Raw genomic sequence first — 24973 nt, forward strand, 5'->3', positions numbered from 1 at the left:
TGGAATAAAATATATATCAACTCAAATTAGAAACATGATTCAATTTTTTGCGTAAATTATTGTCAAATGCTATTCTATGTGCATAACAAGATATTTCCATATGCTTTTTCAAGAAAATATCCAGTGATAATAATAATTTAATTTAATAGCTGTGTTCTTTTTTTCCATAAAGTTTTCAGTAGACCCTGCCCTTGTTCTTTCAGAGATGCAATACTTAGAGCAACAGTAAATATTAAGTATACTCCCAAGACAGAACTCAAAAATGAAAGTTATTTCAGTGACGTTAAATCCTCTAAATAAGAGTTTTATGCTAGAACTGTAGTGATACACACTGGAACACAAACATTGGTTTCTGTGAACCTATACATGATCTGCACGTTTTTGCTTTGGTTTTATGAAATCTTACTATAGTTGCTGAAATTTCTTGAAAGCAGGAGTCGGGTTCTGACTAAGTGTCAGCATCTGCTTGATTTTCCAAAACACCTGAAAAACAAGATTTAGAACTGATTCTTCCACTGGAAGGAATGTTGTAAATACCAATGATTCAATTTTTTCTAGAACAACTGTTTATCTTCTCTGTTTCTCTTTATAAAAGCTTGCGAAGGAGAAAGATTATATCAAATGTAAAGCTGTACCCATGCTAAGGAAGCATCTTCCTTTGTCCCATGCAGGAACAACCTGGGGACAAAGAAATCTTATATTTTTATTTCTGTTTTATCTTCAACTTAATACATAATTCAAGGGAAATGAAATCATGGGGACATTCACTCTTAGCAGAAAGTAAGTCAAGTTCAGAAATACCAATGTGGCTACACTCATAGACTGTACATCTGTTTTAACCAAGGTGTGCTAGCTGCTTGCAACCTGTGAAAAAAGTTTTTAAATAACAACAACAAAAAAAAACAACCTTCCTCTCCTCCACCCAAGGCTTTACTATCCCTGTCTTATGCATCAACAACTCAGAACTTGATTCCAGCTTGTCCTGAAATTGTTATATAAAATTATTCTAAAATATTAAATATATTTATCTAATTTTTATTATTTCTTTATTTGTTTTAAAGCTGTAGCTCCTTAATTCTGTCTCCTGAGGAAGAGTACAAGAAGAGGGAGGATTAGGGAAATGTCCACCTGGCACCACCTCCCACCTTTTAGTGAATGAATTTTTTATAATCTTCCATCTTTTACCACACATGCTAAAGAGCAGCTACTCAAGCCATAATGAAAAAGAAGAAGGAAAGTATATTAGGTTCATGATTTGCAGCCCAGGTTTCATTTGACATTGTCACCATTATTTGAGAAGGGTAGAACTTCCTACAGGTAACAAAAGCAGTCAGAATTATAACATTTACTGTTTTAAAACAGAAAGAGAGTTGGAGGCAAGTCAGAATCTCTCAATAATATCTAATCTATGGAAAAGGAAGGGAACTTTATATAGCAACATATGGTGCTGCTCACTGCTGGAGACAGCGTTTTGTGGAAATCAGTTTTTGAATTTGGGTCCAAGGTGACAATTCTCATATTCTTTTAGAGATGGAAAGGTGAGAGCTGCTGCAACTGCCTAGGAATGTACTTTAGGATGGTGAAGTAATATATGGTAACCACAAAGCCCTAAAATCCAGATTTATTCTCCTTCCATTCCTCTCTCCGTCCCTCTCTCTCTAGATCTATCTGATAATTTCAATGGAATCATGGCAGGGGAAAGGGTAGAGATGCGATTTGAATCATCTTCCAGGAACAATGTATCCATTCATCTCCGAATATAAATTGCCATTAACCTATGACTGATTTGTATTCACATATGAATACTTGTTGGTATTCTGTGAACTAGAATGTGCATTTTGAAATCAGTAATTATTACAGTAGATTTTTAATAATTCTCAAAAACCTCAATTTCTCTTTATTGCATTTATGAAATAAATGTAGGGGTTCCCAGAAGGTGAATGTAATATAATTTTATGTTTATCTCTCATCAGAGACTCTGCCAGCAGTTTATAAACATCAACTAACTTTTCACTGTTCTGCCATCTGGGAAATAACTTCTCTTACATCCATGTTACAGATACATAAACAGTAGTTAAGTAACTTGGTCTGAATCATGTAGCAAATTGAGAATAGAGTTCTGAAACTATCTCCCAGTCTCTCACTCAGGACTAACCAGAGGGTGTGTTGCCTCATGGTTTATTTACATTTTGAGTTTGTTTTATTGGAATAAGTTGCTGTTTCTTCTGAATCATCCAAAACTTGGCAACATTTTATTTTAATAAGGCTTTCACATACTCAGGCTGGTATTTATAGCTTAAAAGTATGTTTATTGTCACCTTTGGTTGTTTCTAACGTTTGTGTACTTATGCAGGAAGCTCAGAATGATAACAAAAAAAGCACAAATTTTTTTGATTCTTTTTAAGGTATGTTACAGACTGAAAACAGGACAACTGAGGCTTTTGGATCAGTTCCTCGTGGTTATATTTCCCTATCATATTCCTCCATTACTTTAATTTTTCCTTGCACAGTAATCATTCAATTTTTCTATTTTTTACAGCCCAAGAGGACAAGGAGTTTTCTTTTTCCTGCTGTGGATTCTTACAAGATTGTCAATTCAGGATAGACTGACAAATAACCTAACACAGTCTGCTTTGTAGCCTCTTTCAGCCAACAATTATTCTCTTTCTAGTCCAGGGTGTGGCATCTGACAATTAAAACATGTTGATGGAGAATCTTTAAAGGTCACCTCATTTCTATTGTATGTGTGATATTGTTTATAAAGGCATAAGGAGCACTACATTTGTGGGCACTGAAGGCATGAAAAACAAAACAAAACAAAACAAAAAGTCATTATTATTTCACTAATAGAAATTCCAGAAATTATTTTTCTTGGAGATGTAGTGGTGGCAAAGAAAACTTAGTATGTTACTATATCAATGACTGAAAAAATCTAGGGACATTCTTTCAGAAGAAAGCCATCCATACTAACTTAGGAGATTTAGAAATGCCAACTAGTTCTCTCTGATTTTGGCACTGAGATGGATAATCATTAGAACAGATGGGAAGGTACACTACGATAATTCTCTTTGTAATAAGCAGCTTCATTATTTAAAATATATATCTCAATTATACCTCAAATACTGTTTTAGGGAGCAGGCAATGGAGGTCCTTTATTGACTGCTTACTGTTAAGTCTGTTCCCAGATGAAATCTAGTCATATGATGCATACATTAATACCAGCAAGGTGACTGTATAGAGTAGGATTAGCAAAGTTATCTGTATATGAAGCAACACAAGTTAACAAAATGGAAAAGATATTCATAAGGACTTGAAACTTCCAACTTTGGTCTTTTCTTCACAAGGTGCCTGCAGTGTTTTTCATGGGTTAGTGTCACATCACAGCAGTCACTAGATGACTGCTTACCATTTGGGCAAGTGACAGTCACACCTAATATACCCAGGGGATGCAAACATTTACAAATTTTGGCACAAATTTTCCTTTTGGTTCCATAAAATATTTGATTCAGTTTCACAAATCCCAAAATCTTTTACCCTGACTTAGTCTCCTTTCTTCAGAAAAGTAAGGATGTCCCCATAATTGGCATCCAGACATTTAAAGGACTCCTAGAATTTGCAATGATTCAATCAGTCCCTTGAACTTCAAGAATTTCACAGTTTGATGATGATTTGCATTACATTGTGCTTTACATTACAATTTTTAAGCCTTCTGCATGTAAATTTTCTTGTTTCTTTCTTACCAATCATCACTAGGATGCCATCAAGAACTATACTAACTATGTTGACAAAGGTTAAAGTAATGTTTCATACAAATTAAGAGATTTAGTTGTGTCTTTGCACCAAAGAAGCCATTTCTTCACTGTTATCAATAACTCTAAAGGAAATGGCAAGTTGAGCCGTATGTGTAGCATCAGTACATTCATCTATTGAACTGAACAGCTTTATTCTCCTAATTTCTTTTGAGGGAAAAGATTTTAGAAAAATAAATCAGGATACATTTTACCTGTCATGCTTTCCATACATTGCTTAATCAACTCACCTTTAGTTCAATCAATAAAACTATAACAGCATAACTTTTATGATAGACTCTGTTCTCTTACAAAAAAAAAAAAAGTTAAAATTCAGATACATACTTCTTCCAGTTCCACTATTTTGTCTTTACAAAGCATTCATTGATATGCATCAGATTTGGCCACATTTCTGTATGTAACATATTTTCAAATCTTTGAAAACTGACACGATTTCCTTGCAAACTGTGCGCAATGCCATATTATTTGTCTTGACAAAAGAAGTGCTCATCTGTCCATTTTTTTGTTAACACTCTTCCTTCATCCATGACATTTCTTTTTTGGGGTTCTGCTTTCTTCTGAGACATCGTTAGGTAGGTTGAAATATTATCAGCCATCACTATGTTTTACTCAAGAAACAGCACACATACATACCACATATAATACGTGCTGGCTTTGATGCGATCGAGTGCTTACACTTAGCACTTCACTGAGCTCTCCCTGTGTCCTGGAGCCAGGCTGGGCCACAAGGAGGAGAAGAGCTGCTGCCATGACGATGTGTTGCAGGGGGCAACTGCAGTGTGAGCTGTGCTGATCTTTGGGTTGGATATGCCTGAACTAGATGCCAGGGCTTGTACTTTGAATATCTGTGTGGGTTACATACACCATGCAGGTTCATCTAAACCATTAGAGCCAAATTAAGTAGAAGGCTTTTCTTTCATTATTTACTGTTTATATCAATATACATATATAAACTATATTTTAGCTTCCTTCAGTGAATGGTTTATTTTATGTTTAATTTGTCCTTATTTCAGGTTGATTTCAGGATGATGGCAAATACCAATATCAGTTACTTGTTCTGAAAAGGAAACCTTAGGCCTGACTGCAGGATTACTATTATTATTACTATTAATTTCATTGACCAGTAAATCTATTGTTCTTGGTTTCGAAAAGGAAACTCAGCACCTGCACATTTGAACAGACCAGACATCTATGTAGAAGAAACAACTTCAGGCTAACAGCACTAAGTACAGAGTAACCTGACCCTCAAAAGAGTTAGTGGTATGCAACGTTTAATTTACAACAGTTTTACAATATTGAGTAGGTGACACTCCCTTTTCTTATCCTGGGAAAATATATGCCAATATTCATGACAACAACTAAAGAGGGTGAGCTGAGGAAGGGACTTTTAATAAAGGTAGCAAGGGAAGGATATGCAGTATCACATGGAATTGTGTATTAAAGACAGTGCTCTGATACATTCTGCCAGCAAGGAATCTGTTCCAGACCTGGAAGCAATTTACAGGAAGGGAAAGTGAAGCCAAGTGTTAAGGAACAGATGTAAAAAACTTATTCCAAAACAAAACTTTTGGTGCAATCAGAGTAGAGAGAATCTCTGGAATAATGAAAGTTGCTGAGCCTGTGAATGCTTAGTAAATCCTGTGTATTCTAAACAACTTTACCTTAATAGTGAATCAAGGAACTAAAAGCAACTTTGGATATGGTATGTTCTTTTCTTCCTGTGTTTATGGTGTTTATAATACTATTTGTAATACAGGAGCTATTTCCAGGATACCAACTTACTGGAAAGTGGAAATGATTTTTTATTTTAACCAGATACACTTATGCATCTTATAAAGTATCTTTTGTTATGTTCCCTTTTGCCAATATGATTAATGCTTTCAACTAGTGAACTCTCAAGATTACAGTTGAAGTTTCCACAGGCCCTTAAAATAGAATAATACTTTCATTATATCAAAGGAAAGCAGACCAAATGCAGGGTACTGTTGGAGCTCTTGTTAAACAATGATATTTCTGTTTAGTTGCAAAACTGTTGTTTTCTTCTCAGGTGTATTGTTTTCCTTCATCCTGAAAATTACATAATAATGCTATGTAAATGTTATCTTATTCCTGTTCTATTCATAAAATGAGAAAACATATTGAAAGAATAAATTTTAAAGCCAACTTTATTTGCACAGTGGTGATGATGATGCAGTCTTATTGTATTTATTTTTTTCCTTTCCCCATTTTATTCTTATAGAGCAAACTGTCTTTATCCAACTAGCTCAAACTCACAAAGTTTTAAAATCAAAATGGTGAATGAAGCGCCTGAATCATATAAACACACATGTGGAAGAATGCTCATTAAATTTAACTGATCCCTTCACCTGTCTATCTTGTTCTTAAAATCTTAAAAAGATATAGAAGTAGACTTTCACCCTCTGTTTCTTGCCTCATCGTTTGTTTCACTTTCCTGACTGTTAGACAGTCAGAACAGTCTTCTGATATGCAACTGTAAGTCTTTGTTGTCTAGTTTCTTCTCACAGTCTTCAAAAAAGGAATTACTTTTCATGAAGTTTGATGGGAGGGGAGAAGACTATTCTTTATTTAGGTGATCATCATTTAATTATACAAAGGAGCATGGCTTCTGAGTACTCATGAGAACACAAAAGCAACAATGGGCAGTTTGCCTTAAATGCGTGCAAAAACACTTCAGCTGACAGTGCTCTCACCAAATGTGCCCATGACAACAGTATGATGATTTCATTTTCAAATTTAGTAATCACAAGCCAAATGATGGAGACTGTGGTTGCTGCCATATTATGCATTATAACAAAAAGAACACGTGAAAATGTAAAGAACAGCAGTTTCCAAGGGCAGAACCCCACATAGAAGACTTTGGAAAGAGGATGACCTTTCTGGCAGAATTCATTGAAAAGGGGAGAAAGTCTCTTTTGTTTGATGCAGGATTATCAACTGATATCCATTTTGTAGCCATCTAGGAAGGAGGGGTTTTTTTTGCAACTTTTGTGTTAGATAGTGCTTGTACAATGCCATGAATGGTTTCTCAGTTCTGCAATTATATTCACTTGATCAGGAAATGTTTGTTTCCTGTTCATAAAGAAAATAAAGGTAACTTCTGGGATGGCAAATTGCATCAGTGGGCAAATAATAGGTTACTTGTTAAAAGTTGCTACAAAATTTGAACATGACATATAATCAAATCACTGCATGCATTTCTTCCACATTGTTTATCTACTTAATTAAGCCATTATCCGAAGTGATTAAATTATTTAACCTAGAACAGTTGAAATATTCAGTCTCTATTTTTTTTTTCCAATAAAACAAATGGGAGAATTGAGTGGTAGTAAGATACTATAATTGACAGTCATTTTTGTTATCAGGAATAAAAAAACCCCTGAAACATGATAAAATTAGTCACATTTACCTTAATGAATTTAAAATAGAATGTGTAGAGCTGCCTGTGTATGCAGTAAAAATCTAGTTATTAAGATAATGTGAGCTATTTGACAAAGTGAGCAGTGATGAACTTTTAATGTGGGTTTTATTACACTAACAAGTCTTAAACATTCCCCTATTTTTGTTGAGAATTAGATTTTTAAAAAGACCTCTGGTCCACTGACTTCTGATGGGATACAAAGTTTCTTCTCATAATTATTCAAAATAAAGAATCACAGAAACTCATGGGTTTTAAGAACTTTTGGAGATCACCTAGTCCAATGTCTTGCTAAAGCAGATTCTCTACAGTAGGTTGAGCAGGAAAGCGTTCAGATGAGTCTTGAATATCCCCATAGAAGGAGACTCCACAACCTGTCTGGGCAGTTTGTTCCAGTGCTCTTTCACTGTCAAAGTAAAGAAGCCTTTCCTCATGTTTGTACAGAACTTTCTGGGTTCTAATTTTTTGTTCTTTGCCCCTTTTTCTACTGTTGCATGCCATTGAAAAGAGTCTGCCCGCATTGACATGACTCCCACACTAAGATCTTAGGGAGCTGAGATTTCCTTCTCTTCCCTACAGTCCCAAGTCTCTGCATGGACTTTAACTTTGCTTGATGCTTGTAGTATTGAGATTGATATATATATATATACATATATATATATATATATATATATATTACTATTCTTGGAAGGCAAAATTCAATACAGCATCTTTAAACTAGAAGTTCTTCAGTGTTTTTCTCCACTCTGTCAATGGGTATTTAATTCCCCAAATCTATAGTTGCTTCCATCCTACTTTCTTCAAATTTGGTTCTACAGGTAAAAGCTAGTAATATTTCTTCTTCCAGTAAATTTTATATCTATATTGGATCATTTGTTTAATTAGGAGCAGATTCAAGTGTCTAAAATCTCCACTGTGCTAATCCCTTTGCTAGTTTTCTTAAGGTGTAATATTCTGGAACAATGTCTCAGTGTAGCAGGAAATACTACACAGGATTCAGAAATAATGCTGTATATTTGTCAGGATCCTGTAGACCAGAGTCTTTTTAACCACCTTGGAATCAGAATAACAGTCTAGACATTACAGGATTTACAGGTGGGCAGGTAAAGGATTAACATAGTGCTAGAGAGCTGGGTTAGGGGAGCACTAGTGATATTTTAGGAAAGGTTGAGGGTTGAAAGGTTTTAGGCAACTGTGGTCAGAAAACACACAATCCAGAGAGACTTTTGAGGTCTGTGAGTTATCTCCTCTTCTCCTAACTTGTTTATCCTCCTTTCTCCCCATCTTTACATGAGGTTTTAAACTTCTGCTCTACATCTCCTCTCGTCACCTACAAACAATTCTTTCTCCATTGCTCCAGCCCTCACATGCTGTCTGCTTGCTCCCCCCTGCTCCCTATTTCAGAGGTCGCACAAGCAGTTAATTTTCCTGGTTACCTACTGAGGTTGCCCTGCCAGGGCCTGCCCTAATGCCCTTCAACTGCCACTGTGTCAGATAAAATGGCAGCAGCTGCTGGGGAAAACAGTTAACATAAAGGAAAAGCAGTGTGGCTGCTTTTGGAGTGTTTTAGTAGTAGGCCTGTGTTGTGTGCATCTAAGACTGTGACAACGTTTTCCCTTGAAGTGGATCTGGCAGATGTGATCTTGCTATGAGGTGGGGTTAAGCAGGAGAGCAACATTGTTCTGGTGGTATGCTAATCCCACAAAAACATAATAAGGAAAATGCATTTTTCAGGAGTGTGTTGTGCTACTGAGAACATCCATGACTAGCTAGCAGCTGAAGTACTATAAATTCCAGGAATAGAGCTGTTATTTGTGATAGGTAGACTTTTTTAATATACAGAATAGGTACAATTGACTGCTTTGCTGTTTTAAAAAGGAGAATTCATGCACAAGCCTGCCAGGATCCAGAAATGTTCTAAAATCTTTATGACCTAGCTACTATTCAGATTTCACAAAAAATCACTGAGTCTTTAATGAGAAATGCTGTAAAGATAATGGGGATGGGAAGAAACAAGTTAAAAAAAAGCAAACCCATATAGATAAGGGGAAGCTTGCTTCAGTTTGTACATTGGAAGAAGGGTGGCAGAAAGTGGTGTGGGCAGAGAAGCAAAATTTGCAAAACATCTGAAAAAAAAAATGGGCAAAACCTGGTTTCTCTCTTTCTTTCTTTCTTTTTTTTTTTTTTATTTTGGGGGGGTTGGGGGGATAAATATTCAAGTACTTTCCATGCTTCGGGGTTGGGTGCTGGGAACCTTTCTAGTAGTGACATGGGGAAGCGGAATTCTGTTCTGCAAGGATGTGGTTTTCAAGAGTATGTGCTTCTGAAGTATCCTCTTTTTATTTTGTTTTAAAAGTAATCTGTTCCTAGGTTCCTCTGGCTGTAGGGCAGGACTCAGTATTGGAGAGGAAATCTTTACTGCTGCGTATTGCTTTTGTCTTTTCAGTGTTCACAGAGGGCAGCCTTTGTAAGAATTTCTTTGTATGCCTGCCCCCTTTTATCATGTTTGCTAGATTCCTTGAGGTTTTCTCTTACGTTGTGAGCTATCTGTATCTTTTGGCCTTTACTATGCTACTACAGTCATCTTTAGGGAGATGAGTAACTCTTTATGGGCTGCCAAGCAGCCAAAGAACCTCCTGAAGTACATTCCTGGTGCTATTTTAGGCTGATGAAGAGAGGAAAGCAGGTAATGTTTTTCTGGTTTTTTTAATAAGCACATCCAGGTGAATTTATGAATAACATTGAATGAAACTGGAGCTTCAGAGAGAATAATCTCCTTTAAAAAGTCATTGTGTGTAGCAGACATGCTAAGTCATGGCTTGAAACAGTGATTGAGCACCTGGTGGGAAGGCAGGGCCACCCCCAGGGGAACTCAGGTGCATGTAATTTACCTGTTCGACCTGAAAGTGTGGAGCCAGGATCCACCCTTTTTCAGACCTCATTTAAGGGCTGGGAGTGGAAATGAGAGTGTCTCTTTGGAGATCCCTTGTACTTGAGGTCTTCCAAGAGTAAGTAGATGTTTGTTTGTGTGTCTATGGCTGTTGCATTTGAGCATATCCTCATCTGCTGTGGTCTACGGCTTTGCTACTATGCTGTCATTTCTGTGCTTTCTATGCTTTATAGTGTTACATTGTACAGCATTGCTAGTTGACTAGCACCTCTAAATGATTCTGTTTTGAGGCTCATCTGAGGGGGTGTTCAGAAGAGCTCTCTTGTGAGAAGGGTTGGTGCTGGGGGATTGCTTTTTTTGCCTGTGTATGTGGAATTCTGTAATTTCTCCCTGCTTCTATGAGACTGCAATGATGATTCTGGTGAGCTCTGTCAGTATAGTAATTTGGTATTAAAACTTTTGTGGGGATAAGGCAGTATCTTTTGATATATAGTGTTATTAATGCTATCCCTAGGTGGAAAACAGAATATGCTGCTTTATTTGCTCTTTTTCTAAGTCTAAGACCTGATTTCTGTACTATGCAAGTGAATGCAAATATAATCCTACCCATCTGCATTTCCACCTACAGAATTTATCAGTGTAAATCCAAAGGCAGTTAATAGGACACGTTGGTTGTTGACACTAGTTTCTGCGTTCCCCCAGTTTATCTTGAATGTTGCCTGTAGTGAGCATTGCTTGTGTGTAGAGACAGAAAGCAGGCCTTCTAAACAGCTCTGCTTTTCCAAATCCCAGCTGTGATTAAGGTAGTAAAAGCACCTGAGTAGCTACAATATTTAGCAATTGGCTTGCATTTTATTTCTGTTCACATGATTATAAGCGAAGAGGAGGTAAAATAAAAAATTAGGAATGTCAGAATTTGGAAAATAATGTGATGAAATAGTTTAAAGCTATTTAGATAAATGTAAAGCTATGGAACCTCTAGATCATCCTGTTTGTTCTGTGCTTTTCAGGATCTAAGAGCATTGCAGGTTAAGGTAAACAAGGACAAAGGTACTAGTGTTTCCTGTGCCTGGAAAGTAGTAATCAATGTACTTAATGGCAAAGGATTGTTAAGCAAATGAACAACTATTGTTTAAAAGAAAATACAATATAGAGATGTGTGCTGTGCTTCACTGTAGTGCTATCTTCACATGAAGAACGCTCATTTGAAATAAAATCGTGCTGTTATTTTAACTAATGTTGTTATTTGATGCAAAGTCAAAGTATATTTGAATATAAGGGTGTTTTCAGCATTTTTGTATCATTCTGGGGTAACCACAGGGGGAATTACAAAGGCTGCAAAGTCTATACCACCCTTCACCATCCTTAATTGCAGACTTCCTTTATTAACTCCTGTGATCAGAGTGCACCTGGAGTGGAATGAAGCACATTAAGTATTTATTGAGAATTCTCCGAACGGAATACATGCCTGTCTTTTTACAGGCTCTCTCTCAAAAATCATCAGTCAGCCTGCTGGAGACTACTGGCTACACTGAAGTGGAAAGAGAAAGATGGAAAAGTTGTTTCTGGAAATTGTTATTGGTTTACAATGCATCTATATTTGCATAGAAGTGTTTTAGAAATAAATTCTCAAAATTCTACCTGAGCCTAATCCTCAAGTTAAGATGAAATTATTTTTGCAATGAGATTCTGTTTCAGATGTCACTTTTTTATTGTATAGAAACTGAATAAAACCCGATGTTGTCTGGAGTTAGTTGAAGTATTGGCAGTGGCATATGCAACTAGTCAAAATTCAGTTTCTGACGCTTCTGAGTGTAAGACTCCAAAGTGGTTAGAGCAATCATCCATGCCACCTGATACTAAATTGTACAGTAGAGTCACAGAGCAGTGGGAGAAAGAAGAGTGATGATACGTTTACTGTGAGGGATGATAAGCATGCGTATATCTGTACGTTGTTATAGGCTTCTACTTCTCTGTGAGAAATGTTTGCCAAACTGGGTAGGATCATCATACACCTAAAACTGATACAGATGTTTTAAGCAGACTTCTGTGATGTACTTTTTTTTTTCACCTCTGCCTCCCTTCTTCCTGAGATCTGAACACCAGATAAATGATTTCCCTGCCCCTAGTCCACCAATACAAAAGCCATGGATGCTCTCTAGGAGAGAGAGAATTTATGTACATGAGACCTGAATAAATTCTTTTCATATATTTGTTTCTAATTTTTTTGACAACTACTTCTGCATGTGTGGAAAGTATTTGCTTTCCAGAGAAAACTTCAAACTCTCCCCAGAAGAAATGAAAATACTCCATAAACTACTTGTTGTCAGTTAAAGTATTTGGCTATTCATCTACGATGTGCTGATAAGTTGTAGTTTTCTGTCTTATTCTCTTATTCTTCAACATGGATGTTTCTAATAGGAATAAAATCCCACACTTCATAGAGGTCATAAACATGTTAAGTATGGAAATGTTGGGGTACTCTGGGAACTGAGGTAGCCTGGCTGAGAAGAGCAGTATATCTACTGTGGATACCCCCTAAGGCAACTAATTAAAACTCCCAGCAGGAAACATCTGCATGAAAACAATTTCATTTTTGATGTAGACTGGAAATTTTAACTTACGAAGAGGGGGAAAAAAAATCAATCAGTAAAACTCTATTTTCTAATGTATATGTAAGCAGGTCCCATGAATTCCATTAAGAGTGTCTAACTTTGCTTTATTAATAATGTCACTGTAGTGTTGTCACCATGACTAGCATAAAGTGTCAGAATTGTAAAGCTTACCACTTGTGTATGCATGTTTGCTTTAGGATTTCAGGACAAGTAACATATGCCTTTCAATGTTATTGAAATGAGTAGCATGTAGTAGAATTGGCAATTGCCAAGTAAAAGAAATACTGTGTAATGGTGTTTCAATTGCTAGTTTAAAGGTATAATGGGGACAATAAAACCCCAAAAAACTCTACAGGCAGGGTAATTATGAAATAGCATTTGAATTACACTCTAAACTGCTCCATTAAGGTACAAGTCATGGCTGCTCCTGCTCTCCTTTGGTATCCCTCTGCCCTTAGCAGTTCTTATTATTGACCTGGGAGTGAATGCAATTACAATTGTTTTCCTGTAGTTTTCTGTATTCATCTTTAAGCTTGAAGGGGCTTATTATTGGAAATTAGAGAAATTAATGTTCTGAAGTCTGGAGCAGATTATAGTATTTTTTCATTTTTAGCAAGTACAAATTTAAGCAACAGTAACTATTTTGAAGTGCCTCAGTTTTTGGTCTTAGATGGCCTAGACTGATATTAGAGGTCCTAGAACCCAGTTTTCATACTTGTTGCATTTAATCATGCTGCTGTGATGAAGAGAAAGAAAAGTCACTTAAAGAGCAGAATACAAAAGCCTCAAAGGGAAAATGCTGTGATTGGCATTAAACTCCTTTGTGTAAGAGAAGAAATATAGGAAATCTTATCTGGTTCTTACTACTGAATAGACATCCATATCTAGAAATGAATATGGATGAAAGCATTTTTAATCAGTAAAAAACAAAAAAATAAACAGTGGTAGAAGGAGGCTGCCAGAAAGTATGACAGATCTGTTGCTGTTCCTACAAGTGGTTTTGTAAGAGACAAAGAAGCTGAGGCAGACTGAACAACCAAGATGCTACATATGTAAAACCTGAGAAAAGCATGAATCTCCATTGCAGATTTGGATACCTAGTGCTTGGAATAATCAGTATGTTGGAAAAATGTGCTAGTGCTTACACTGCTATTTCTTTGGTCTACTATTTTTGCTGACAAAAACACAACTTTGCATTCAGTAAGTGACCATTATACATAACAGTGCATGTTAAAACATTCATGAATGGCTTTTATAAGGGGTATCCACATTCTTGGATTTGTGCAGACAAACTTTGCTTCAGTTAATATTTTCCTCTAACAACATATACGTGCATGTATGCGTAGAAATGAAGTTAAGCACAGGAATGAGATTTTATTTGTATGCTGAAATAGCTGTTTCTGGTTACAGTCAGAAAAATGTCATAGTCACCATGCAACTGGATTGCACTTCTGTACAACTAAAAGTTTAGTGTCAAAGTATCATTTTCTGTTTTGTAGTTGGAACCATGTGAACTTCTAGATGAATTCAGAAGTATATCACTTTAATCTTTATCATGCCTTCATTGTAACAAAACTCTTAATGTCTGGAAAGATTTAACTGAAATAAACCATTCCCTACTTCTAAGAAATCAAAACAGTACTTTTTACATAAGTTTCCTTTGTAGCTTTGAAGTTGATAACTTGCATCATTTAGAAGTAGGCAAATATTTTTATGTTCAAAACTGAAGGTACTGGGGTGAGTGCTGTTTGTCTATGTTATGGCTCACTGCCTATTTAATTAAGATTATACTGAAAGCAAGAACAAAGGATTTTAATTTGGATGTTAAAATACTTGATTGATCAAGGAGTCTACTCCCTATAAATGAATGGAATACCTTCCTTTTTGGGTTTTCTTCTGCTTATAATAAAACTATCCAATACTTCTGTCACTACATTTCTAAACAATGGACGTAGGAGATCTTGATCAAGAAGAAATATCTTTCAATCTTAATTAGCTAACAGGATAAATATTTTAGCCTTTGCATCAGATCAACCTGAGCCACTGATAGCTGTATTAAAGTCTCTAGTGGATTGTTGCTGACTTATGAAATACATAATTTAGAGTATTTTTCAATGTCAAATGTTGGAATAACACAATATGTTTTATTGCCTGGAATGGGAAATATTCATTTTGCTTTGAGTTGTGGTGACCCATACAAGGGAACAGCAGCATTTCTCACAAAACATGAATTGTGTGTTGCCTCTACTACCTACGCTGAGAAGCTGGCTGTATGTGCAGATCTGTAAGCCAACAGGTTACAGAGACCAGCTTCTCAAAGACAACACTTGCGGTGGAATAATGTATTTCAGGGTTTTGTTCTAGAAAGTAGTACTTATCTGAATGTTGATACAATTCACTATAGCTAAAAAGCTGCTCGGAGTTATGAAAGCTCTATTTCACTGTCAATAAGTTCAAAATGTTACCTTTTGTGGTGGAAAACTCACGTGATTTCACTTGTGGAGTCAGAAACGTGGAATAGGAGAAAGTACTTAGAATCGCATCTGATCATCTGAAACTATGTACGTTTCAGGAAGATAGAATACTTCACCTCCTCAGACCTGACCTCTTGCCTTTCTAAAGGTTTTAGTTTTAAATGCTTTGTTTGTCTTTTTGCAAGGCGAGTCTCAATTTTATTCACTGGTGGATGCTCACGAAGGATAAATGCAGAACAAAAATAATGAAACCCTGGAACACCTGCAGATTGTTTTTCTCCATTTTCTTTCTTGAGTAGGACTAATTGAAGAATTAAAATAAACATCTCATGGGTAATCATACCACATTCTGGCATTACTATTGCAAATTCCTTTCAAAGTTCTTTTGAATCGCTATTTTCAGTATGTATCTTTCCAACTTTTTACTCTTCCATGCAGTGGTGTTCTTCAGTGCTCCCCAGTTTTACTTGCTGGTTGCTTGCTTCTACAACTGAAGAATATAGGAGCAAGGTGGGGAGGGCAAAGTGTTTTGGTCTTTTTTATTGCTCTGTCTGTTTGTTACTATCTTAGTAGGCAAGTTTTGTCCTGAAGTCACGTAACCCAGTGAGTTCTCGTCAAGTCTTCCTGACAGTTCTGTAGAAACATTTTTTTTCTCATTATTGCATTATGACAAGAAACACAATCAGCTTTCTTTTAGGTCTTTGTTTCACTTTTTTCATTTAAGAAGCTGATGGAGGTGACTTACAAATGTTTGCCTGAGATTCAGTGGAGTTATGGGAGGATAAGACAGAATCAATAGAGAAAAAGTATTTATAAACTGTAATTTCAGATGAAACTTCCTTTATATTTGTTAGCTTATGTTTGGAGACAAGTGTCCTGTAGTTCTTTAGGTTAAGAATTTCTACTTGTAGTAAAAACTAGTTGACTTTTTTCATGCTGCTAGTATTCTTTCTTTTTTTTCCTAAATCTTTTAAAATCAAAAATATGTGGCATTCATTAGTTCAGTAACTGTAACTATGCAGACTCACAGTATTGCAGGGGTTAGTAGGGACCTCAAGAGCTCATTGAGTCTAACTCCCCTGTTAGAGCAGGTACCCAACATTAGGTTGCACAGGTAGGCATCCAGATGGGTCTTGAGTATCTCTGTGGAAGAAGACTCCACAAGAAGTCTAGTGTTACCCTATGGGGTGGCCTCCATAACAGTTCCTATCAAATACATTTCATTCTTCTGAGAAGTGGTTGCCTTTCTCTATTTGCCACCCTTCTCAGGAAGTTTTACCTTCCCCAAAGCTTCCTTTAGTTTGGTATGCTGGCTCTGGTGCAGGGAGTATGGAACAGGGCAAGCAGTGTGCTGCTGGGAAGGGATAGCAGGCCAGTAAGAAGAAAACTGTAACACTGGAGAAACAAAATCCTTCCTGTTATGAGCAGTTGTCACTTGTGTTTTTCAGGAGAGCAAATGCAAGTGGAATCTTCTACTTGCTAAGAACATGTTCCACTGAAAGTGAAATAAGCAATACACTTTCCTTTTGATGTGGTGTTCAGTTGATTTCTGATTGTGAATTTAAGCAAAAATTAAGAACTTCATATGCTTTTAACAGAATGTTCATCTACTTTCCTGGACTCCATACCCATCTAATCTCTGAAGCACAGCACATGAACAGTGTGCAATGTATCATAGATTGGGTTGCCAAGCACTAGACCAGGCTGCCCAGTGTCACAGTGCCTCCAGGGATGGGGCATCCGCAACCTTCTTCCAGTGTGTTGCCACCCTCTGAGTTAAAAAACTACTTCCTGATATCTAACAGAAATCTCCTGTCTTAGTTTAAAACCATTCCCCCTTTTTCTATCACTAGGTACATACAACTTTAACATACAAACTCCAGCCTACTTTTGTCCAGAGGCCACAATTATTTTTTTTCTGAAATCTTACCTTACAGTTCATGTAAAGATCTGGTAAATTCTCTGCATATTTTTGTGAATTTTAAGTCAATGAATTGCTGCTGATTACATTATTCATCTGTTAACTTGTTTTATTCCTTCAGAGGATGTGGAGGAGAAGCTCCAGAAAAGTCTATTTTAAAGCAGCAGTGTTCCTGCAGCATTACTGCATGCTCTTACTGAAATGCCAGTGTTTCAGTAATTTTAAGAGCAAGGAAAAAGAGGGGTTGGTTTTCATCTTGGGATAAGAAAATTACTGCAGAAATGCATTTTCCTTTTCTAACTTCCTTTATGCTGAAATCGGTACTCATGTATATACTCATTTAATTTTAATCTTTAACAGAAAAACTTGTTTATTTTTTTAGCCTGTATTGCTCTACCTCTTCTACTTCAATCTTTTTCCAAGGATGTGCTTTTTCCTTTCTACTTAGGATGCAGTAGGTATGTTGCTGCAGTCATTGTTTTTATTGCACAATGTTTTTCACCACTCTTTTCTTCTCTCCATCCCACATCAAACAAAATTTGTATTCTTTCTCTTAAGGCCCGAGTATCCTTCCCAGCACTGAGTGCTTGGCTTTTATCATCAGTAAGTACCTGGCACTGGCCACGGTAGGTTCCTTCAGTCCGTTTTCTTAATTCTCTTGGTCAAGTCCTTCCATACTGTCTTCCTCTACTGCAGGTGCTCCTCTACCACTGAAGTGGTTTTGTCACTCTCTTTCAATGCCTGCTTGTAATTCTCAATTTTTTTCTAATAACTACAATAACCTTGATGAGTGTCAGGCTGTGATGCTGAGCACTATTTTCTCCTTGCTTTTTAAGTCTTACCTGAGTATCCCTTGCTTGCATTCAGGCCCAAAATCTTGGAGTGTGATGCTCAGCCTCCTCAGCTGCTGTGCCCCACGATAATGTGCTGCAGCTGTTGGGGATCACCCATCCATCCTCCGGCTTGTTTTTATGCATTTTGTGATTTCAGTGGTGTTATATAATTAAATGCATACATTAAAATTTGTGCCAAGACAGAATAGGGATGTTTGTCTTTCTCTAGAGCACAAATAGTAGTGAGATTCATCTGCATGGCTTGTGCTTGTGCTACATAGAAGGCTTCTGTGGCCCCTGCGTGCTGGGTGTCCAGAATCCATGCCCCCTGTCCAAACAGGCAGTGCTACAGCAGACTCCGCTCCTGGCTTTGCAAGCTTGCTTGTTCTTTGCCTGTTCACTTAAACTCATGCTTGATTTCTTTGATATGGGATGTATTTACAAAGTATACAAAACAGTAACAGCTACAAACTGGAATCTTGTAGGGGGAAACGTTAACTGTTATTAGAAGTCTGTTTTGGCTGATAATATTAATTATCTATTAATATTATCTATTAATTATCTAAAACTATTAATATAAAAATTCTGGTTAGTTTCTCATGTTTAGGTATTTTATATTTGACTACTTGTTGCACCTAGATTGTCAGTGCAAGGAGAAAATGAGGGTGATATATTCAAAAATGAAGGAGAAAACAAAAATAGAAAACTTGTGCCAGACATTAGAGGGGCTTAAAGAAATTGGAATCTGCATCTTAAAACATAATGAGGAAAGCACTAATAGAAATGAATTTTCTGTCATGTTCTTCAAGAAAAATTTGGGCTTTTTCAAAGGACTTTTGTACTTTTTACCATCTAAATGTTAGTCAAGCTATTTAATTATTAATTGTTGAAAGCTAGAAATATATATTAATTATACATTTTCTCGACCACAGGAGAAAAGCTATTTAACAGGCTAAAAAATGATTTAGTATGCGTAAAACTTAACATTTAATAATATCACCAAGAACATTTATTTTAAATGTTTCCATGTTCTAGTCCTGTCTAATTAATATCTAAGTGCCAGTGTGCTAGATATGCTCTTTTGCTTTGTAATCAGCACAGCTGAAGTTTTTTCTTAGCTGCCCTTGGTTGGAGCTTCAACAAATTACACAAAGGTTCTACGCAGGTTTCCAGGTGTGGGGTCTGAGATCCTGAGGTACTTCAGAAGCAAAGCTCAGATATTATGAGGAATCCTTTCTGTTACAGACAAGCATAATCAATTGTTTATCGTTGCAAAATATTCAGAAGAGGGTTTGAAAGGAACAAGTGTGTTCACGAGGTTTACATCCCTCAGTCCTACCGTTTCATGTGTAACTAGAGAAGTAGCGGAGATGGTTTGGGCTTGGCTAGCACTGAAGAATGTGCACTTAAGCAAGTCTTCTAATGCCTTCTTTAATTTTAGTTCTATTCAAGAGCTAAGCTGAAGGGGGGGGGGGTCTTCAAGCTGAGCAGTTGTCAGCTGTGCAGATATACTGATTCAAAGATAGCCATCGTATAGTCAAATTATAGACTGAGTTAATGACACAAATAAATAGTTTCAACTTTGAAGCTTGACTTTATCAAAACAAGAGCTGATGTTGCCTCTTCAGACAAAAGGATGTTTCAAGTGTAGAATGATGCTTAAATATAAGTATTGTCAGGGAATAACTGTTACTCCACTCTCTTTGGCAGCATACTGATGCTGGGTCATTTTCATTGATTAGACAGTGATGTCAAGTCATGAAATCATCAAACTGTGTATCCTAAATCAGTGTCAAGATACCAGAAATCTCTATTTTATTCCTTTCTGAAACTTTTGTAAAACTGTTCTCTACCCTTCTCAATTTCATTGCTGTTTATTTTCTGCTCCCCTGTTAACAACTTGAAAATGTTGGTACAGTCCTAGATGCTCCACCGATTCATTTGTTCAACTTCAGATGAACCCTTTGGTTTAAGTAATATGCTCCAGATGGAGTGGGTTATCCTCTGAGATGTCACTCATTTGAAAATTATTTGTTGAGGAGAAAAATATAGAAAGTTTGTGTGATAGCTGTAAAATGACAAACTCATAAATGAAATTGCAAATACAATGTCTGCTAGAAATAAAGCTAACTTGCTAAATTTTCTAATAAAAATGTAAATAGCCTAGTTTCACTTCAAGGAACTCAAGTGAGAGATGTGTAAAGGGTATGAAGTGTAAGCATTCCCTGTAGGGAAACTGAGCTAAATGGAGAGAGCCTGAAATGTAGGCTTTGCTTGTTTTAGTCCAGTTTTGAAGTCTTGCAGTGTGGGGAATATATACAGAAAGTGTGACATTCAGAAGGCTTTTGCGCAATACACCTCAAGAAAGACCACCAATATGAAACTAACTTATCTGTACCATGTGTGTTCAGTTGTTCCTAGCAGTATATAGTGTGAGAATATGGAAGGGATGGAAACATCCTTGACCTGCAGTAAATCTTGTGTGTATGACAAAGTGGTGCTCTGAAACATGTTGTGAGCAGTTCACTGCTGAGATAACTCACTTCCTTTCTCAGCTTTCTTCCTAGATCTCCAAAGCTGTCTACATAATGTTTGTGTCTGAGGAGTCCCCAGGCCAGTAAGGACTGGCTTGGTGTCTGTGTCAAAATGGGGAAGTGAAGGCACTGTTGCATGCCCTGTTTTGCTTCCATGGAGTTGGTGATTTGGAGAAGGTGTCAGTGAGAAGCCACTACACCAAGAATTGTCAGAATGTTTGTTCCCCTTCTTCTTAAACACTGGATAAAGGTTTGGGGCAACAGCTTAAATGAGCAACTCCTCTCACCTTGCTACTATGCCATTGAACTATAAGGCATGGTCTCTGCCAGAAGGTAGGAGTGTGCCAGGGCTTGTTACAGTTTGTAAGATTTGGCAGCTGTGTATCATGATGAGTTTTCAGTGTTAAGTAACTTTGCAAAAACCTTTGCCTTGGTGTCAGCAAGATCCAAGGGTCTAAGACCTGGCAAGGTAGCTTCTTAACACAATCTTGGATCTCACTGTGTGATATTATGTTTACTTTTAACCTGGTTTTCAGTCTTGGAGCTATAGGCTTGATTATCACTGTCCCCTTAATGAAACCCATTTAGATTTTAGTGTTCAGTTTCTGTTGGAGGTGTCCTCTGGGGAGTAATGAATTCAGAATATTTGCTTTCAATAAGCCATCCCAAATACAATTCTAATAGGATCCTGGGGATCACTGTTCTATGAGATGTGCTATGGGCTTTAAAATATTCTTTGCCAAGCCACAAGGCAAGTATAGGAACTGCTATTGTTCAATTAGGGGTCCCACTGGCACAAAAAGAGGAGGACACAAAGTGTCCTTGACTTTCATGGTCAGCACTGAGAGCGAATCCTCGTCTTGAGAAATGCTATCAGTATGGCTGAGTCTAGTCTGTGGAAGAGAGCACAAATTGCCTTTTTTAATAACAGTTATTCATGTATGAATATTCTTGTGGTCCAAAGGAGAAAGCCATCAAAATATTGATGAATTGTATCATTTTAGGATGTGGATTTTGTGGTTGTGGATTTTTTGTTTCATTCTTTCTTTCTTTCTTTCTTTTTATCTTCTGCTAATGCGTCTGTATCCTTACAGAGAGTCTTTGGAATTACAAAGAGTTGGTATACAACTGGGGCTAAATGGGACTGAGTGCTGGGAAGATGCTGGAAGGGGAATTCTTGGGGAAAGAAGAAAGCTGTTGATAAGAAGTAGTCTGAACAGGATGTGCTTTGTAAATCCATCTGCAGCTCCAAGGTGCTAGCCTTGGTTCTGGGCATGCTCAGGATTAGTGAGTATCTGTTAGGTATGGCTGTGCTATTGAGGCAACAGATAACAATTCAGAGTTTGATTTCCCCTTCGCCCCCCCCCCCACCCCCCTTTTTTTTTCTTTTTCTCCTCCTTCTGTTGCTCTGAGATGTTTGTGACAAGAAATACCACACTTCTGTATGTGCTGGTAGGGAAAAAGTCAGCCTTCAAGCAGAAGAGTTGTCTTCCTTCTCTGCATTTTCAGTTCATCTCTAAATCCAATATTCTAATGCTTTTTAATGCTCTGCAGAAGCAAAGTTGAACCACTGATAAGATTTTATCTTCAGGTAAAACTTCTCCTTTCATTGTAAGAAAACCAGGCTTCAGACATTAGGAGTCTATAAGAAATTGCTTTTTTCCGCTTTCCAGATTTGATGGGTTTTTAGTATGATAGTGATGGTGATGGGGGAATTGAAGAAGGGGGAGTAAAAAAGACAATATCTACCTAACAGCAAATACAGAATGGATTTAGATTTAATAAAGGTAGAGAGCAAAGGGATGGGACTTGAGCAAGTGGAAACCCTTGATGACTTTGACAAGCCTTTTCTTTATTCTCTTGAGCTAAGTGTGTCACTTGACAGGCTGGCGTCAAGGTACAGTCAGATTCTGACAGGCTAATTTGAGCTTGTGGTTCCAATGAAGCATGCATATGGCACTCATTATATTTAGTGACAATCAGTGTCATTTTCTGCTTAAATGCAGGCAACTCAATACGTTTATTTTGCTGCCTATCTGTAAATGAAGCAAGCAACCCTATGATGAAGGTGAAGAAGAAAAGTGAGTTAGGTCGGGGGTTTATTTGTACTCTTGATAATGTTCATAAAGAAAGAGGAGCCCATAAAGTGTGAGGCTGCCAATTAGGCTAAACTGAGAAAGAATGGAAAGGGAGAGGCAGGAGTGTAATTGCTGTAATCTAATATTTAATGTGGCAAAGTGAGAGGACTTGTCCTTTTGGCAATAATTGGTTATGGACTGAAAGGACTGGTGATGAAATCTTCCCTACTTACCATAATCTGCCTCCTGGACTCTGAGCAAGCACAAAGCCTCTAATCATTGCCTCAACTTAATAAAGCTGCATCTTGTGATGGGTGAAACTGCAAAGTATGTATGTGGAAATGCTTATTTAAAGGACAACTAGATACGTATGTCATGGTGCAACACTGGTAAGGAATAGGACTGTCAGAGAGGATCCTGGCTAGGATTTATTGAAATGCTAGATGCAGGGGAGATATGTCATTGTAAGGTGTCATTCCTACTGCTGTTTTTACTGATTGAATGCAGATTTATGGGATCCTCCTGAAAAGCTGTAAGCTAGAATTCTCTCCCACTGTCCAAATGTGAACCACCACAGAGCAATTGCTGTTTCTAGTCACACCAAGTGATTAGTCTGAAAACGTAAGCTCTGTCCAGATGGGATGTGTGAAATCCCAAAGAAGGAGTGACTTGCAGCCATTGCTGATAGAAAGGAGGCTCGAGCTGCCTATTGAGAGGGATCCTGGGGACAGCAGCCAGCTGTGCTGGATGCTATTGGAGATTGCCAGCTGAGTCATGAGATGCTCTGAACAACTGAGGAATTTGAACTGTGTGCAGGCTGTCACCTTGGAACAAATAATCACTTGTATTAAAATTCTGATATTAGAAAGCTAAGTGAGAAACAATTAAGAGAAAAGGTTTTTTTTAGTGCTAGTAATTTACATGTGCTTAATATCACTCAAATTTCTTTGACATAAAAAATTACCAGATAAATGTCTCATAGTGACATAGAGATGAAGAAATATAACTTTTCAGTGCAGACCTGTCTTCTTTGCTAAGGATCTATGACCTTGGTAACTTATGGTTAGTATCTGATCATCTACTTGGTTACATCATCTTTGGCTAATGCTGTAATCTTAGATCTGTTGTGCTGTAAATCCAGCAGAATGGCGACCCTGACATTTCTTCTCTTTCCAACTTTTAAATTCTCTTTTGAAAAGATAGGCTACAAAATACCTGTACTACATACTGTCTGAATCTACTGCATCAAATTAAAAAACACATTTGTAACACTGTAATATATTTTCTTTCAATTTTTTTCTCTGATTATGAAAGAAATCTGGTGATGAAGAGGCAACTTACATAGTCACTATTCTTGACTGTTGCTATATTTGTCATGATTAGTGCTACTCTGGTGTACTCCTAGAAATGAGAAATGAAGGTGTATAAGATCTATCTGTCTTGGGGTCCTATCAGTGCTTCTGTTAATGTAAGAGGTATTACATGTTTGGGAAGGCTCTACTATTTTCAGAGTTTGGCTTTTAACTGTTCTTACAAGTAGTGGATTTTCTTAAACTATTTTTCCAAGAGCTGTTCCTCTGAAAAGTGGCAATTTTATAGAAGCAGAACAATATTTAATTCATATCAGTTATAAATAGCATCTATTGGACTCTCTCAGAACATAGTTCTCTACACCTGAAGAATGTGATAATTTTCTGTAGGATTTAGTCAGTACTGGATCAAAAGAACTATTCTCCAAGAAGTTTCCTTATCTTGCATCAACAGTCTTGCATTTCTTTGTAAGGTTATGTTGATTATGTGCTAATGTAATTATGCTGTCATTTAAAAGTGAGATCAGCATTTTAATGCTAATGCACTGATTTTAACTTTGGAAAGAACCTGTGCTTAGCTCCATCAAAGCAAATTTGTGTGACATATGTCACAGTTTGGAACTGATCCAACTAGGTGTTGAATTGTAAACACCTTGTTTCCCCTCTAGTTTTCAGAGGCTGAGATGTAATTTATTCCAATCAGGATGTACTTTGACAAGCCAGCTGAATGGGATGCAGCTGCTGTTAAAATATTTCCAACTCTCCGCTTTTCAGGTTTTCCCAGATGTCATCATCTTCAGAGCTCTCTATGCTGGTGATGCTGGCAGCTTTGACAAGGGTTAGGAGGAAGTGGGAGTGAGATGAGCTGCAAGGGGAAGAAGCCTATTATGCTCATTACATAGTTAGATGGACAAAAGATTTTGATTGGAAAAGCCATCTCCACTGATGAATAACTAATTCACTAGGATGCTGAATCTGGTACTTATTGTGAGTTTGATGAACACTCTGAAAGTTCTATATGTGGAAAGACATTCCTTAATAATGACTAAGGCAGAATGAAGTAATAAGCCTCT

Source organism: Cyrtonyx montezumae, unplaced genomic scaffold (assembly GCF_038088225.1).
Source record: "Cyrtonyx montezumae isolate F1298 unplaced genomic scaffold, pur_monq_1.0 scaffold_0, whole genome shotgun sequence".
NCBI classification, from domain to species: Eukaryota; Metazoa; Chordata; class Aves; order Galliformes; family Odontophoridae; genus Cyrtonyx; species Cyrtonyx montezumae.